The sequence below is a fragment of the Elephantulus edwardii genome, unplaced genomic scaffold (genome assembly GCF_000299155.1).
Source record: "Elephantulus edwardii isolate Elephantulus edwardi_28Jun2011 unplaced genomic scaffold, EleEdw1.0 scaffold00105, whole genome shotgun sequence".
Taxonomy (NCBI): Eukaryota; Metazoa; Chordata; class Mammalia; order Macroscelidea; family Macroscelididae; genus Elephantulus; species Elephantulus edwardii.
Window position 1 is genome coordinate 7,159,901 of NW_006399855.1, and position 16,735 is coordinate 7,176,635.

Consider the following 16,735-nt stretch of genomic DNA (forward strand, 5'->3'; position numbering starts at 1 on the left):
GATTCTCCAAATCAAAGTCAAACCCACTGTTGTCCAGTTGATTCTTGCTCATGACAATCCTTCATTGGATTTCTGAGCCTATAAATCTTTCTAGGGAGGAGAATATATATCTTCTCTCATGGAACATGTAGTAGATTTGAACCACCAACTTTTTGCTTAATAGTCAAACACATAAAAAGCCATCCATGTTTCTTAGGCCCATTAGGAGAGTCCACAGTCTTAAACAATGTTCAAGTAGGGACCCAAAAAAGACACTGGAAATAAATGCAGTGATCTGCAGACCTGAGGATGCGCTTTGTGCCTCTCTCTGCCTGAGTGTTTACCAGTACTCTGTCACAAGTACAAGTTTATGTCCCCATAATAGAAGAAAGTAAAAGATCTGAGTAATGTCTTCATCAGTCCAGATTATCAACTACAATCACACATTCTTAGACAACAAGGGGAGGAGGAGAGATGTTAGGAAGAAAGCTTGAAAAAAAGAAAAATATCCAAAGAGATGAATAAAAGTAGTAGAAATCAGTGAGAGTGGCTGTAGCATTTGGGGAGGAGGAAGGGAGAAAATTATTTCCTATTTTAGGTGGCATTTGTTTAAAGCAGTCTTATCATTTTATGTTTATACAATTTTGCAGTTTATAATTCTTTTACATACATCAATGCTAGTGACACTTTCCCATTAGTAGATTGCTACAGATAAAAAAAATGAGTGAGTGTATTCTTTGTTTGCTTTTTGTGGGGGTGAGAATTGGGGAGGAGCCTACCTGAAGAAAAGTAGATAATGGACATAGCTTCAATAGACACCAGAAAGTTTACGTTTTTCTTAAGACTTAGAATTTTACCTTATTATACTGAGCTCTTATTCTATATATCATGACAGAATAGATTCTTCACTCAATGATCTTTCTGATTTGCCACATATCCTGCTGTGGAAGGATTATTATGCCATTCTAAAGAGATATTGTCCTTTATTCCAAGTGCTCAGCTCTACAGGTGCTAGCAATGATGGCAAAGGGAGTTAGTATATCAGAAGGAAAAAGAGGATCTGTACAAGGTCACACCCTACTGAGTGGGTAAAGAGATGAATATGTAGAGTTCTGAGGAACCTGGTGGGACGTATGCCAGCCTCCAAGAGCACGTATGCAAGTTATGACTGCCAACCAGCCCGCAATAATCAGACAGGATCACTGCCTACTTTAGCTAATTTATGTAGGAACAAATGATATAGTCAGAAGAGATCCATATTTTATCTAATAGCTTTGATGTTCAAGTCAGGAAACAGAGACCTCAGGGTAGAGGGAGGATCACTGCTACTAAGAACCTGATTTCAGAAAAGAAGTTAGAATTTTTAATAAGTAGTTAATTCAATGGTATAAAAAAGATCAGCATCTTTTTTCCTAAATCAAGGCCCTGTAACTTGTTATTACTGGAAAAATATTACAATATATATTGTCAGGGAGTTATATCGCATTTTAAATCCAATGTTTTAACCACAACATACTAACCAGCATGAGGGGAAAATGCCTTGCTCATAGATGTCATCTTATGGAATCAAGTTGGTTGAATTTGAGGAGAAATGAGAAAGAAATTCAAGGGAGGGGGTAAAAAAATCACCAAACCTGGACAAATGAAAATATTTTTATCAACAATTTGGGTGAAATAAAAAATAATAAAGTAGAGGAGATGTGACCTCCCCAGAGAGCTAAAGAGCAACGATGTCAATCTACAGACTAAAGTGAGACTGATCCAGGCATGGTCTTCATAAATGCTTGCTCTGCATCAGAGAGCCAGACAATGACCAATGTTAATATAAGAACTGATACCTTTGAGATGTGATGCCGCAGAAGAGCTCTGAACATACCGTGGACCACCAAGAAAACAAATAGATCTGTCCTGGAGAGGGTGAAACCAAGTTGCTCCTCAGAGGCAAGGATTGTGAAGCTCCAGATGAGAAACTTTAGTCCTGCTGCATTCATATCATCTCTGACATACTCAATCCATTGATACAATCACTGTTGATTCATTTCATTAAGAGCCTTTCTCTTTTATGCTGACCTTTCATCTTTCCAAAGATAATGTCTTTTTCAAAGGACTAATGCCTCCTAACAACATGACTAAATATGTTAAAGAAAATGTCAACATACTAGAACCCTATTTGTTCTTTTTGGCAGTCAATGGGCTATTAAGTACTCATCTCCAGCACCACAACTCGAAGGGCTAAATTCTTCTTCTGTCAACCTTAGACATTGTCCAACTTGTAAATGCATAGCAAGTGATAGAAAAGATCATGGTTTGAATCAAGTGCACATTAAGTGCTTAAACTATTGAAACTCTATGAAGCACAGTTTTATTTGGCACATAAAAGATCATCATGAAGCATAGCTAACTCAATAGCAAATTACTTTTGTTCTTCTCTTTTTCTTTCTTAATTCCATATTTCTCCATATCTCATTTAGATTTTTGTTGGTGTTTTGTTATGGTTGGTGTTTTGTTCTTTTTTTCTCCTTTACCCTTGTTATTTTTGTTAGGTGCCATTGAGTTAGCTATGACCCATAGAGACCCTTTGATCTAAACTTTTCCCTGTCTTACATTCTTCCTTATGATCTCTGGAATATTCAAGGCCATTGTTATAGTCAGCATCAATCCATCTCGTTAAGGATCTCCCTCTCTTTCTCTGACACTCCAGATTCTCACACATGATGTTCTTTTCCAAGCACAGGCTCCTCCGGGGAGCATGCCTTAAGTATGTGCAAAGACCTTTCACCAATCTTTGCCACTAAGGCATACCTCGACCATTAGACATAGAGAATTGAATTGGATAGCCAATAATAATCATCATTACATGTTGAGTTCATTAGAAAGCAAACTCTGAGACAGATGGTATTAACTTTAATCTATGGAATCAACCTCTGTGGGAGGGTAGGGAGAAAAAACTGGGAAGGGAATGGAAGACTGGACAGAGAGAGAAGTTAGGCAGAGAGAGGTTCTGATGCCTAGAGCATGGGAAAATTGTGTCAAGTAGAAAGAAGTGGTTCGTGCTCTTATCTTTTCATTAAATTGATATGTAGTGACCCAAAAAGGGAAAGTGCGCTGAAAGATGTAACAATTCTAAATAAAACTATTAGACGAAGAAATGACAGCAAATAATTTTCTGCCTGCAAATGTACCTATTAATTGGATTAGTAAATCCTATTTTGAAAATAATCTAGAAAGTAAATCACAAGAGACCATGACAATAGATACAATTGTGTGTCACGTACTATCAATATGCATAGGAGAGGAAGTCAAGAAATCAAACAATGTTTTGCATTGGGTAAGCTTGCTGTTGAGGACTCCTTTACACTGTTAGAGAGCAAGGATGTCAATTTAAAGATTAAAATTATTTTGACCTTAACGATGCTATTTTTAAACTGCTTTGTGTGTATGCATAAGTTAAACAATGAATGAAAAAGACCAAAGACTTGGGCCACTGATCTGGGTTAAGAATATTGAATATACCAAGGACTATCAAAGTAATCCACAAATCTGTCTTACAGAAAATGCAGCCACAGGGTTCCTTGAAAGCAAGGACAGTTAAAACTTTGCTTCACGTGCTTTGAGCATGGTGTCAGCAGGTTTCCGTTTTTAAAGAAAGACATCCTCCTTGGAAAACCAAAGGGTCATTGAAATAAAGGAAAGCCCCCAAGGAGATGGGTTATTAACAATGATGGACTTGCGCAGAGACTGTGAGAATAGTGAAAACTAGGGCAAGATTTCAATCTCTTGTTTATAGAGTCACCATGAGTCAGAATCAGCTTCACAAGACCTAACAACAACAGCGACAAGCATGATCTGTTTTGTCAACTTTTCCATGAGGTAGGGAACCTAAACCCATTGCATTCCAATTAAGCAAGGGGATACGGTATGATTTAAAATTAGGAAAGGTGTACATCAAGGTTGTATCCCTTATCCATACCTATTTAATCTATATACTAAGCAAATTATTCAAGAAACTGAACTCTGAAGAAGATGTGGGATCAGGTTTGGAGGAAAATTCTTCAGTAACCTTCACATAATCGCATGCCCCTTTCATACTAAACAAAACAGAGGTGTTTGGGTTGTATTTTTGTTTGTTTTTTCAGCTTTGTGTTCTCTCTTACCTGTAGTCATTTAATTTATTACCATTCCCTCTCCCTATACATTATTTTCCAATCTCAAAACTACTCCATCATTTGACTAAACTATGTAAAATCTCATGGAGTAGCATTAAAATCCAAGTAGCACCAGGGGTTCCTTGGAAGTAAGGATGCTGTTGTTGTTGTTGTTAAGTGCCGTCGAGTCGTAGGTGACTCTTGAACGAAAGTCCTCAACAATTGCTTGACTTTCATCCTTTCTTTAGGTTCATAGGGTTTCCGGAGGCAAGCTATTATGGAAGTGGATGCCACTCCTGCTTGGAAGTAAGGATAGTGAAACTTAATTTCATGTACTTTGAGTATATTGTTAGGAAGCACCAGTTCTTGAAAAAGGACATCATGGAAAAGTAGAAAGAAAAAGAAATTGGCATAGCAACTTCTACAAATGGATTTGAGTATTGTTGACATTATGAGGATGGAGCAGGACAGGGAAAGGTTTCAATGTGTTCTTTCTGACTCATAGTTGACTCAACAGCACCTACCAACATACAAGGTCACTTTCAATGAAATGTTTTCTTACATCATTTCAGTTGATTCCTCGCTTTGTAAAGAACTATGCTTGATTCCTCACCTGTTAAAGAACTTCTCATAATTTTTTCACAATGCCAGACCATAGTAAAAGTCAATTATTATTGCTTGATTGAATGATAGACATTTCTCCTCACTGTCTTTTTCTTTTTAAAAAAAAAAAACCCTTTTAGCCAAGCGTTCCAAATAATGAACAAACATTGTATACAGTGCCTTACTGTGTTTTTTTAAAAAAGAAAAAAGAGTGCAATACTTTTGAGATTTATTATTTCCCTTTAACAAAAGCTCCAAGAAAAAGATAACAAAGTTTGTCAACCTTTTATAGATAAGAAAACAATTACAATTCAGTGCAACTGCTCATCTACAATCAGTCTACAGATTAATGCAGTCAGGATTAGCTAGAGCTCACAGCTCCCACAGGCTGCTCATGACTTAGTTTATTATAACGTTTTTATACCTGTTTTTGAGTTATGATTGTTCCCTTTTCATATCAGTGTGTTATTTTAAGAGTTTTTATGTTTTTGATGTAGTGAAATGAAAATAAAATATTTCAAGTATTTTACATTAACAAGTGATATTTTAAGGCATTCACCTTTTTTAAACAATAACTAAAACTTCAATTTGACAAACATGGGGATGTCTGTGAAACAAAAATCAAGATGGACCACTACTGTCAATCCTATGCCAACTCACGTTGACCCTTCATTAGGTTTCTGAGATTGTAAATCTGTGCAGGAGGAGATTGCCTCATCATTCTCATTTCAGCTGGTAGACTCAAACTATCACACTTTCACCTACTATCCCAACACAAAATGCACTCTACCACCAGAATTCTTTTCTAGGAAAAATATGGGGGAAAGTACAAGTTAAAAGTCTTTTTGAAGTGTTGCTTAATAAACTACCTGAAATTCCATTAAATATAAGCTAGCTGTAAAAGAATTCACTCTTGGACATTTCAAATGCTGCAAAATGATTAAAAAATGTACAGTATTGAAACCTTACTCTGCTTTGGAACATGGATGCCTTAAAGTGCAAAGTCTTTTCCTCACCTAAAATCACTATCATTTCTGACAGATCTGATCAAGAGCTTGGACCCAGATATTACTAAGAAGGTCAAGCAAAATATTATTTATATCAATGTTAAAACAGATGCTTTTACTTACTGCTCAATCAAAATTGACAAGTTAGTATTATTTTTAAATTCTTTTTTTAAGTATTATTTTCTTTTTGTGTGTGTGTGTATACCATCAAATTGGTTCTGACTGGGACAGGAGGAGATTGCCCCTCCTTCTCTGCCAGAGTATCTGGTGGACTCGAACCAGTGGAATTGCAGTGGGACTGCAGTGGAGCTTCTTGCCACTAGGCCACCAGGGCTCCCCTTATTTTTAAATTCTTTTAAGACAATGTAGCATAAGTATATCCAAAGCTAACTGTCTCAAAATTCAATCTTCAATGGCATTGTATCAGGTAAAGCTCATATCTTAATGAAATAGAACTATGTTGCCTTAGAATTTTAATTTAAAAAATCTTTGTGATCATATACATATTCAACAGGTGGAACATTTGGAAAATGTGAAGCACTTTCACCAAGGAGGTCCATTGGAGTAAATGATTTTGTTCTTTTCCAGCTACAAGAATACATATAAGAGTCCTAACTTGTACTTATCATGAGAAGTGTGCTTTGTTAATTATTCCAAATACGATAACTAACTTGGAACTTTAAGCTGCTGAGTCAGTTGATTTGGTCTAGAGTAGGCTTGGCCAATAGGAGTGCAATGCCAGTCACAATTTCCTTGTAGTCATACTAAAGGGTTTTTAAAAGAGAAATATTACTAATATATTTTACTCAACATACATATCAAAATATAGATATGTGTCAATGTCCATTTTCTGCTCTGTGAAAGAGGGTATTATATGATTTAATGTTGTGTAACTATCAAGTTAAAATCATATGAGAGCCAGCTTCTGGTTGCCTTTGTCATCATTTCTGGCACAAGCTGGAGGAATGGGTAGGTGGACAGTGGCTAAAAAGATGGAAGTGAGCAATAGAAAGCAATTGACGAGGGAGCAGAGCATGCCCACTCCTATCTCCTGTTCTGCCCACTGGATAAAGACTAAGAGTCCCCTCCCAAAGCTACATCCTCTACCTTATCTACCTGTATCTCTCCTGTAGGCCAATACTGCAAGAGTCTGAGTTAGGAGTTTTTAAAGTTGTTGGGTGAATAATAAAGGACAGTTATTTTCCTTTAAAAAAAATAAAATGAGATCACAGAAGTGAGCATAGTTGGGTTGTCCAAACAGATAGTAAAAGATTTACACCACATCTTTTTGTCATTTTACCTTGCAAAAAGGATAAAATTAATAATCAACTATGTTGTATTGTGATATCAGGTTAAATGAGAAAATCTGATATGCAATAAATGTCAATCAGAGAAGCCACAGTTCACATCTCAGTAGCCATCTGTAATTTGTGCCTATCATGTTGGACAGTGCAGGTCTACATCTTTTCTTTGGCATTAATAAAAATAAATAGCTGTGATCAAAAACATTTTGATCGGCAACTTTTACACTGAACTTAATGTGTCAGCAACTCTCTTTATAAAAGAGATGATCATCCATTAATCAGTTCTCAACTTTTAACGTGTCAGAAAGAAAATAAAAATCTAAACCTCTCAGTTAAGATCCAGTAATAAAGTTTAATCCCTGCTAGAAAAAAAATATTAGTTAAAAGGATAACTTTCAAAATCACCAAAAACCACCTTTTCTTTCCTGTAAGGCAAACAAGAACAATTTCCAAATTGTCTCGAAACCACAGCCTGATCATATTCACATTATCATAGAGATACATGTCAGCGACTTGAATGATAGCCACAAAAGAGAATTGGGAAAGAGCTGAGGGTGTGACTCATCAGGCTCGGTGCCCAAAGACACAGACTGAAAAACTATGATATAACACAGAAATCACAGTTGTGAGTTGGTTGGCTTCATTGTAGTTTGTGCATTCTACCTCGGGGGAAAGCTCTAAAGGAGTTTATGGATGAGAACAGCACCAAGTGACACTATTAGAGAGGTGGCACCAAAATGACTGCATCAAATATGTCTGCAGCATTTCAGCAGGATTTTATTTTTATACGAACTCTCTTCTAATTAGTTAAAATAACTTTTTTCAAAAGTCTGCTTATTTATACTCACAAGTTTAAACTCACTCAATTCAACTCATTGCCATTGAGTCAAAGTTGACTCAGAGCTGACCCTCTGGTGGGTTTTCAGAGACTGTAAATTACATAGGAGATTGCCCATCATTCTGCCTCAGCCCAATAGAATTCTAACTTCCTCAGAGGAGTGATCTTTGGGTAATCAGCACAACTCTGTATGGACTATGCCATAAGAGCTTAAACTATGCTAAGTAATATGCCGAGTAGTATGTTCAACTTTCTAGTGTACTCTGGTCAGAACTGTTATTGTTACCTAATTACAGTGATGCCTCAAATCACATATCTTCCTCTACACACGCTGCAAGGATATGATATAGTTTTCGTTGCCAGTGTTTTTATAGCTGATGATTGTGTAAAACATCTGGTGTTTCATCTATAGTAGTAATAAATAATGTGCCCATCTTTCTCCTGTGGAGCACATGGTGGACTCAAACTACATGTCTTTGGGGTTACAGCACAGCTTCTTGCCACTAGTCCACCAGAGCTTCCTATAATAGTAGTATGTTTTTATTGTTGTTATATGCCGTCCAGTCACCTGCGACCCTATGTACAGCAGCTCTGAACCCTGTTCTGTCCTGAACCAGTGTCACTAATTTCGACGCACGAATCCCCATTGCCCCAGTCACTGTATCAATCCATCTCATCTGGGGTCTTCCTCTCTTGTGCTGTCCCTCCACCCTTCCAAACATAATTTCCTTCTCCAAGGATTGGTCTCTCCTGGCCACATGCCCAATATGTGAGATGAAAATGCTTGAGGCAGAATGCATTCTTTCTACACTCGTTTCCTGATTTTGAACCATGCACTGTTTCTCTGCTTTGTTCTGAGGACGGCTTCCAGGTCCAAGTATAGGTTTCGCATAAGCACAATCAAGTGTCTGGGATTCCTATTTTCCTTAAGGTTAGCCACAATTATGTTGTAATCCACCCAGTCATATATATATGTAAGTAAATAGTAACATTTGTGAAATTTTATCATTAATTTCTTTGGTAATGAAGTAATAATTAGAGGAAAAAGGTAAATTAAAAAAAAATCCACTCAGTGACTAACACTGCAAGTTAGTACAGAAAAATATTGCAAAACAATTTTACTATTAGTATCCATGTTGTTGTTGTTGTTGTTGTTAAGTACAGTTAAGTCACAGATGACTCATAGAGACCCTATGAACGAAATACCTGAACAGTTGTATAACTTTCATCATTTCTCCACTTTAATAGAGTTTCCAGAGGCAAGCTATTTCAAAAGTAAATGTCACCCCTTCTTCCAAGCTTGTTTTAATTGGAGATCTCTGCCAAACACTATTCACCATGGGTAACCATTATCACACCAGTGTCAAAGTGTTTAGCATCACCGCACCCATGACTTACCTCAGTACAGCAAATGGACAGACCAGTGCTATACCACTTAGAAGAGTGTTTGACCAAAAACAATTAAAACCAGGCCTGAGGGCTGTAGGTCAGAGGGCCCAAATGCATTTTTAAATAGAAGGCCAAATAAAATCAACTCACACCCAAGATGAGCAAATATTCCACCCTAATCCTCACCAGAACCAGAAAACAAACCTCTTTAGCATCCAGCTGCCCCAGACAACTTCCAACCTGGATTCCTAAGAAATACTATATTTCAATAATTTGTTATTATTAGGTGCCATCAGGTTGAGTACAACTCATTGCAACCATATGAACAATAGATCTGAACCTTGTCCTATCCTGTGCCATCTTCACACTTCCAGACATGTTAGAGCCTACTGTGACAGTAGCTATATCAGTCCTCATGGTCGAGGGTCTTCCTTTCCTTCTCCAACCTTCTCCCTTTCTGAGCATCATGTCTCCCTCCAAGGAATAGCCCTTCCTAGCAACATGCTAGAAGAGTATATAAATGTTTCATAATTTTTGCCCTTAAGTAGCACTCTGGAACTTTCTCTAAGATGTATTTTCTTTGTTCTTTTGGCAGTACATGAGATGATGAATACTCTTCTCCAACACCACCGCTCAAAGGCATTAATTCTGTCATCTTTATTCATTGTCCAGCTCTCAGAGGCATAGCAAGTGTTTGCAAAGCCCGTGGCCTAAATCAGATGCATTTTAGTGTTCAAACTGATACGGTACTGTTCAATAATTTGGATAGGTCCCTAACTGTAGATTTTTCCAGTGGAATATATCTCCTGATTTCCTGACTGTGGATATTGATCATGGATCCAAGTAAGATGGAGTTGTAGATAGTTTCATTGTTTTCTTCACTTTCATGAGGTTGCTTCTCAGTCCAGTGGTAACAGTATTTGTTTTCTTGATGTTGAGATGCAATTATTATTGAAGGCTTTATTCTTTGATCTTCTGCAACAAGTGCTTCAAGTCCTCCTCACAGCAAGTGAAGTTGTATCATCTGCATAAAGCAGGTTATTGAGGAGTCTTCTTAAATCTTGATGCCACACTCTTTATAGAGTCTAGTTTCTCAAATAATTTCCTTAGCATGCAGATTGAATAAGTAAGTATAGAGACATTACAACTCTGACACACTCTCTTCTTAATTTTAAACCGTAGACTATTCCCTTGCTCTATTCACACAACAGCCCCTCAGTTTAGAAATTGGTTTCACATGAGCACAATTAAATGTTCTGGGATTCCCATTCTTCTCAGTGTTAGCCACAATTTGTTATGATCCACAATCAAATGCCACTATATAGTCAAGAAAGCATAAATAGACATTTTTTCTTCTGGTACTCTTTCTTTTCTGCCAGGATCCATCTAATAGCAATGATATGCCTGGTGCAATGCCCTCTTCTAAATCTTACTTGAAGTTCTGGTAGTTTCTATATTCTTCATTCTAACCCTTTTTTAATGTAAACCATTTACAATTTGATTTATCCCATACTATTCTATGATCAAAACTGATAGCATTACTAAGGATTCTGTATGGTTTAATAAGGAGGGGGGCCAAGGGTGGGTAGTGGTTACTATACTCGTGATGGCACTACTTCTCATCTTTACCTTTCACTGAGAAACATCTCTCACAAAATGTTCCTCACTGTTTAAGACAATATTTTATGGCTGGAATAACACTTCTTTATATTATGCTCCACAGTACTAAAATTGATAGACCTCATAATTTCATCCAGAATGGATAAATGACAAATGTATTTGTATGTAAATACTTAATCATTGTTTGAAATACATTTTATGCCAGAGTCATACATTACTATCTTGGGTTGCGTGAGTTAATTATAAATTGCTTAAAAACAGCAGGGCAGCAGCATAGCTCATCAGGTAATGGATATACAACAATACTGAGAGAAAAGAAGTTTAATTAATACTGAAGCATGAGCATGACGAAAATTCAGGAATTAAAGTGTTTGGGGGGTTGTGATTGGACATACAATTTTGGGTGTGGTAGTTTTCATATACAACTGGGAGATTTTTTTTTTATTGTCAAGAATTTTATTTTATTTGAATCCACAATTAACACCCACAGAAGCAGCAGCCAATAAATTAAACAACATCTTACAATGGGCGAGTCTACTGTTAAGGACCTTTTTAAAGAGATACAGAGAAAGGATGTCAGTTTAAAAATGATAAGTACAAATCTAGACCAAATTATGCTGTGTTATGTAAGCTAGTCATAAAAAGACAATTTTGACATAAAACCATTATATAAAAAGTTAAAGCAAAGTTTACTCAGAGATAAAATGAATATTGGAAATATAACTGTCATGAGAGTAGGAGAAATAGGGATAATAATTACTAAAGAATTAAATTGGGTGGAAGCAAAGTCTGTATACATACTCAATAAGGGTTTGATTTGACATTGTAATTAATTATTAAGGAATTATAATAATCACTGGTAATTAATGTAATATAAATTATAATTATCAATGGTAATTAATGTTGTTTGGAAGCAGGAGTGGCATCCACTTCCTAAATAACGTGTCTCCAGAAACTCTATGAACTTTGATAAATGCCAAAGAACCTATAATTATCAATGGTAATTAATGTTGTTTGGAAGCAGGAGTGGCATCCACTTCCTAAATAACTTGTCTCCAGAAACTCTATGAACTTTGATAAATGCCAAAGAACCAACAAATCTGGTTTGGAAGAAGAAGGTGTCCTCCTCAGAAGTGACGAAGATGGGCACTTAGGTTGTTTCCAACTCTTTTCTATTGTGAGCTTGGATGGCTGTTATGGTTTCTTTGGGGTATATTCCAAGTAGTGGAATTTCTGGATCAAATGGTATTTCTATTTGCAACTTTTTGAGAAAGCGCCACACCACTTTCCACAGTGGTTGCACCATTTTATACTCCCACCAACAGTGAATAAGTGTTCCAGTTTCTCCACAACTTCGCCAGTATTTTTTGTCTGTTGTTCTGTTAAATTTTTCTATTCTTAATTTAGTGAGATGATATCTCATAGTTGTTTTACAACTGGGAGATTTTATTGCTGGTAGCTATTAAAAAAATAAAGTATATTTTCACTATAAAAAAATACAACAACTGGGAGAATTTATCAGATTTCAGTTAAAGTATAAGTAATTTACCTTTCACCAAAGTGTATAAGACAGATGGAGAAAAATATATAAGGAGACCCAATCTGGAAGAGGGATTCATTAGTCAAAGGAATTGACAGTACTCATGCTGAGATCAATCAAATGACAATGGGATTTGTTTGTTCTTGTTACAATTTTACTTGTATAATTTTGAAATATTAGCTATTATTCTTCTAAGTCAGTTTCCTTGATTGTTAATGCTACTATATCGAACTACCTTTTTGATTGATGAATGTCAAACATAAATATTTGGATGATGGCTTAGGTAGATTTTTTTAAAAAATTTCTGTCTTTGATCCTTTTCAGAGAGAGAGAAAGATTTGAAATGGAACATCAACTAGCACATAGAAAATTATCCAATGAATTAGGAGAAGTAATATTTCTGAACTAAGAGTTAAGACATTTAATTTGACCAGAATGATGTTGTTGTTGTTAGGTGTCTTTGAATGGCTACGAATCATTGCAACTCTATGAACAACAGATCTAAATCTTGCCCTATTTTGTGCCAATCTCACAGTCTTCAACAGACTCAAGTCCATTGTTGCAGTCACTATGTCAATCCATCTTGTCGAAGGTCTTCCTGCTCCACCATCATTACTTGGTTGATGTTTTTCCAAGGCCTGGCCACTCATGGTGTTGATTTTGGTGTGTGCTGATGAATCAGAACTAACCTATAGATAACACTCCAGTGGGTTTTCAGACAGTAAGCCACACAGGAGGAGATTACCCATTATTATCATGAGCAGTAGCTGGTGGATTCAAATCACATGCCTTTGGAAATGTAGCACAACTTCATACCAATAGGCCACCAGAGCTCCCCTAATAGCATGCCCAAAATATGTGAGACAAAGTTTCACCATCTTTGCCTATAAGGAGCACTTTATTTTCCTCTCCTCCAAGATTGATTTTTTTTTCATTCCAAGGCATATTTAATATTCTTCACTTATACCACAATTCACAGGTCTTGATTCTTTAGCCATCCTTATTCATTGTCTGACTTTCAGATGCATACTAAGCAATTGATAATACTATGGCTTAGATTGGACTTACTTTCTTTAAGCTGGGATCTTTGGCTCTTTAGCACTTTGGAGAGATCGTTGACAAAAAATGCAACATGTCTTTGTTGGTTTCCTTTTTTTTTTTTTTTGACTGCCAATTGCTATTTACGGTGTTGATTATGGATCCAAACAAAAGAAATTCCTTAACAACTTCAATTATTTCTTCATGCACAATGATGCTGCCTATTGGTCCAGTGGTGAAGTTTTTATTTTCTTGATATTGAAATGTAATCTATAATAAACACTATATTCATTTTTCTTTTCCAGTAAGAATTTAAAATATCTTCATTTGAAGGAGACGGCACAGCCAAGCTTGGAGAAAGTGAAGATGACTAACAAGAGTAGTTTCTGATTAGTAATGTAGAAAACAAACTGCAATTAGGGTTGTTCTAAAACAATATTATCAAACACTTACATAAGCACACCATTAGGCATTTATTAATACTCTGAATACTTTGCATTATACCCACTATTGTGGAGCTAATTCTAACATATGCTGACTGATCCTCTATCAGGTTTCTGATGCTGCAAATAATTTTGTGAGAAAAATGCCCATCTTTTCGCCAAAGAGTGACTGATGAGTTGGACTTGCCAACATTTCAAATAATAGTTTGATATGTAATGTGCTATGCTACCAGGCAGGACTCCTTGCTTTATTGTAATTTTAATTTTAACTACAATACGTTGGTGTTTATCTTTTTATTTCCCCTTTTTTACAGGTAATTTTAAAAAAATAACTTCAGTGGTACTATGGTTAATCTCTAAATTACTAAAAAAAGTAGAGTTCAAACCTTCCCCCCCAGTGGCTCCAATGGTAATCTTTTGCCCTAAAAATTATAGTTTTTAAAACCCTACTATTGACCAATATAATCCAACAGTATATACAAATAAATAATTCACTATGATCAAAAGGGATTTATAACAAGAATGCAAGGATAGTTGAACATAAGAAAAACCAATTAATGTAAATTATCACATTAATATAGCAAATAACAAGAATCATATGATCCTATCAACTGATGTAGAAAAAAAACAACAAAATTCAACAATCTTTCCTAGTTAAAACAAACAGAAAAATAGGAATAGAAGGAGTTTCTTCATTGTAGTGAAAAGTATATACATAAAACCAAGAGCCAAAATAATTCTCAACAAAGAGATTAAAGACATTCCCCTTGTGAACAGGGACCAGATAAGGGGACCAGGCCTGGCTGCCCACTATCACTTCTCCTGCTCAGAATTGTATTAGAAGTTCTCAGTAGCCAAAAAGGTAAGAGAAGGAAATAAGTATGCAAATTGAGAAACAGTTGGTGAAACTATATGTATATGCAGATTACATGATAGTGTACATGGAAACCTCAAAAGGCTCAACAAAAAATGTTTAGAACAAGTAGACCAGTTTAATATTGTAACAGAATACAAACACACACACACTCAATAAATCAATCGTTTTTCTCTATAGCAACAAAGAAAGCACAAAAAATGAAAGCTAGAAAAGCAATACAATTTACAATAGTGAACCATAAGATGAAATACTTAGTCATAAACCTAACTAGAGTTATTAAAGACTTCCTTAAGGTAAACTATTAAAACTATATTACTATAAGAAACAATAAGATACCAAATTAAATATATAAGAAACAATAAGATACCAAATTAAATATAAAGATATTATCTGTTAATGAATAGGAAAATTGTAAATTATGAACATGATAATCCTACTAAAAGCACTCTACATGCTCAACACAATTCCAATACAGATACCAATTTCATTCTTCAAGATTGTTGTTGTTGTGTGCCGTCGAGTTGCCTGTGACTCATAGCGACCCTATGGGCAAGATACCTAAACATTACTCTATATTGTGCCAACCTCCCTGTCTCTGACACACCCATTCCCACCACCCCAATTGCAGAGTCGATCCATCCCATTGAGGGTCTTCCTCTCCTGTGCTGTCCCTCCACTCTCCCAAACATGATGGCCCTTTCCAAGTACCAGTCTCTCCTTGCAACATGCCCAAAGTATGTCAGACAAAGCCTCAGAATCCTTGACTTCAAGGAGCATTCCAGCTTCACCCAGGACAACTTTGTTTGTTCTCCTAGCAGTCCATGGTATATTCAACACTCTTCTCCAACACCATAGCTCAAAAGCATCAATTCTCTTTCTATCATTACTAGTCACTGTCCAACTTTCTGATGCATAGCACGCAACTGCAAAGACTATAGCCTGGGTCAGGCGCACCTTAGTCTCCAGTCTGACATCATAGCTCTTCAGTACTCTTAAGCGGCCCCTAACAGCTGACCCCCAGTGCAATTCATTTCTTGATTTCCTGGCTGCTGGTACAAAGAGTATTGACTGTGGAAACAAGTAAACTAAAACTGTTAACTATCTCAATCTCTTCACCATCCATACTGATGCTGACAATTGGCCCAGTGGTAAGAATCTTTGTTTTCTTGATGTTGGCTTCAATCAGTATTGAAGGTTGTAGCCCTTGACTTTCTGCAGCAAGCACTTCAGGCAATTTCCAGTTTCATTTGGAAAGAAATCTAGAATACACATAGCTCTTCTAAATAACAAAAATAACCTTGGAAGCATTTCATTTACTGATCTCAAAACCTACTACACAGTCATAGTAACTAAAACAGCATTGTATTTATAAGCTCAACGAACGAAATACAGGTCAAAGGAATAGAATCAAGAATCCAGAAATCAACCCATCAACTGAAATTTGACAAAGTAATAAAACCCATTAAATAGGGAAAAAATGTCCTCTTTAACAAATGATGCTGGCAAAAGTGGACATCTACCTGTAGAAAACTGAAACTATATCTATCTCTCATACTCAACACAAAAATCAATTCAAAGTGGATCAGAGCCTTAGAGAAAAATCCAAAAATCATAAAGATCATAAAAAACAAAATTAGAACAAATTTAGAAGCCTTCGCTTATGGCATAAATAGACTTGCAAACATAGTAAAAAATATTCAACTTGGTGAAGATAAAATCAATGAATGGGACCTTCTTAAAAACAAATCCCTGTGTGCATAAAAAACTTTATTCGGGAGGGTGAAAAGAAAGCCCAGAAATTTGGAATAAAAATTTGGCATTAACATTACAGAAAAAAATCTCATAACTAACGTTTACAAAATACCATAGGGCTTCCATAAGAAAAGATTGATAGCTCAACCACAAAATGGACAAAAAAATATGATAATAGAACCATTATTGTAGACTAAGTA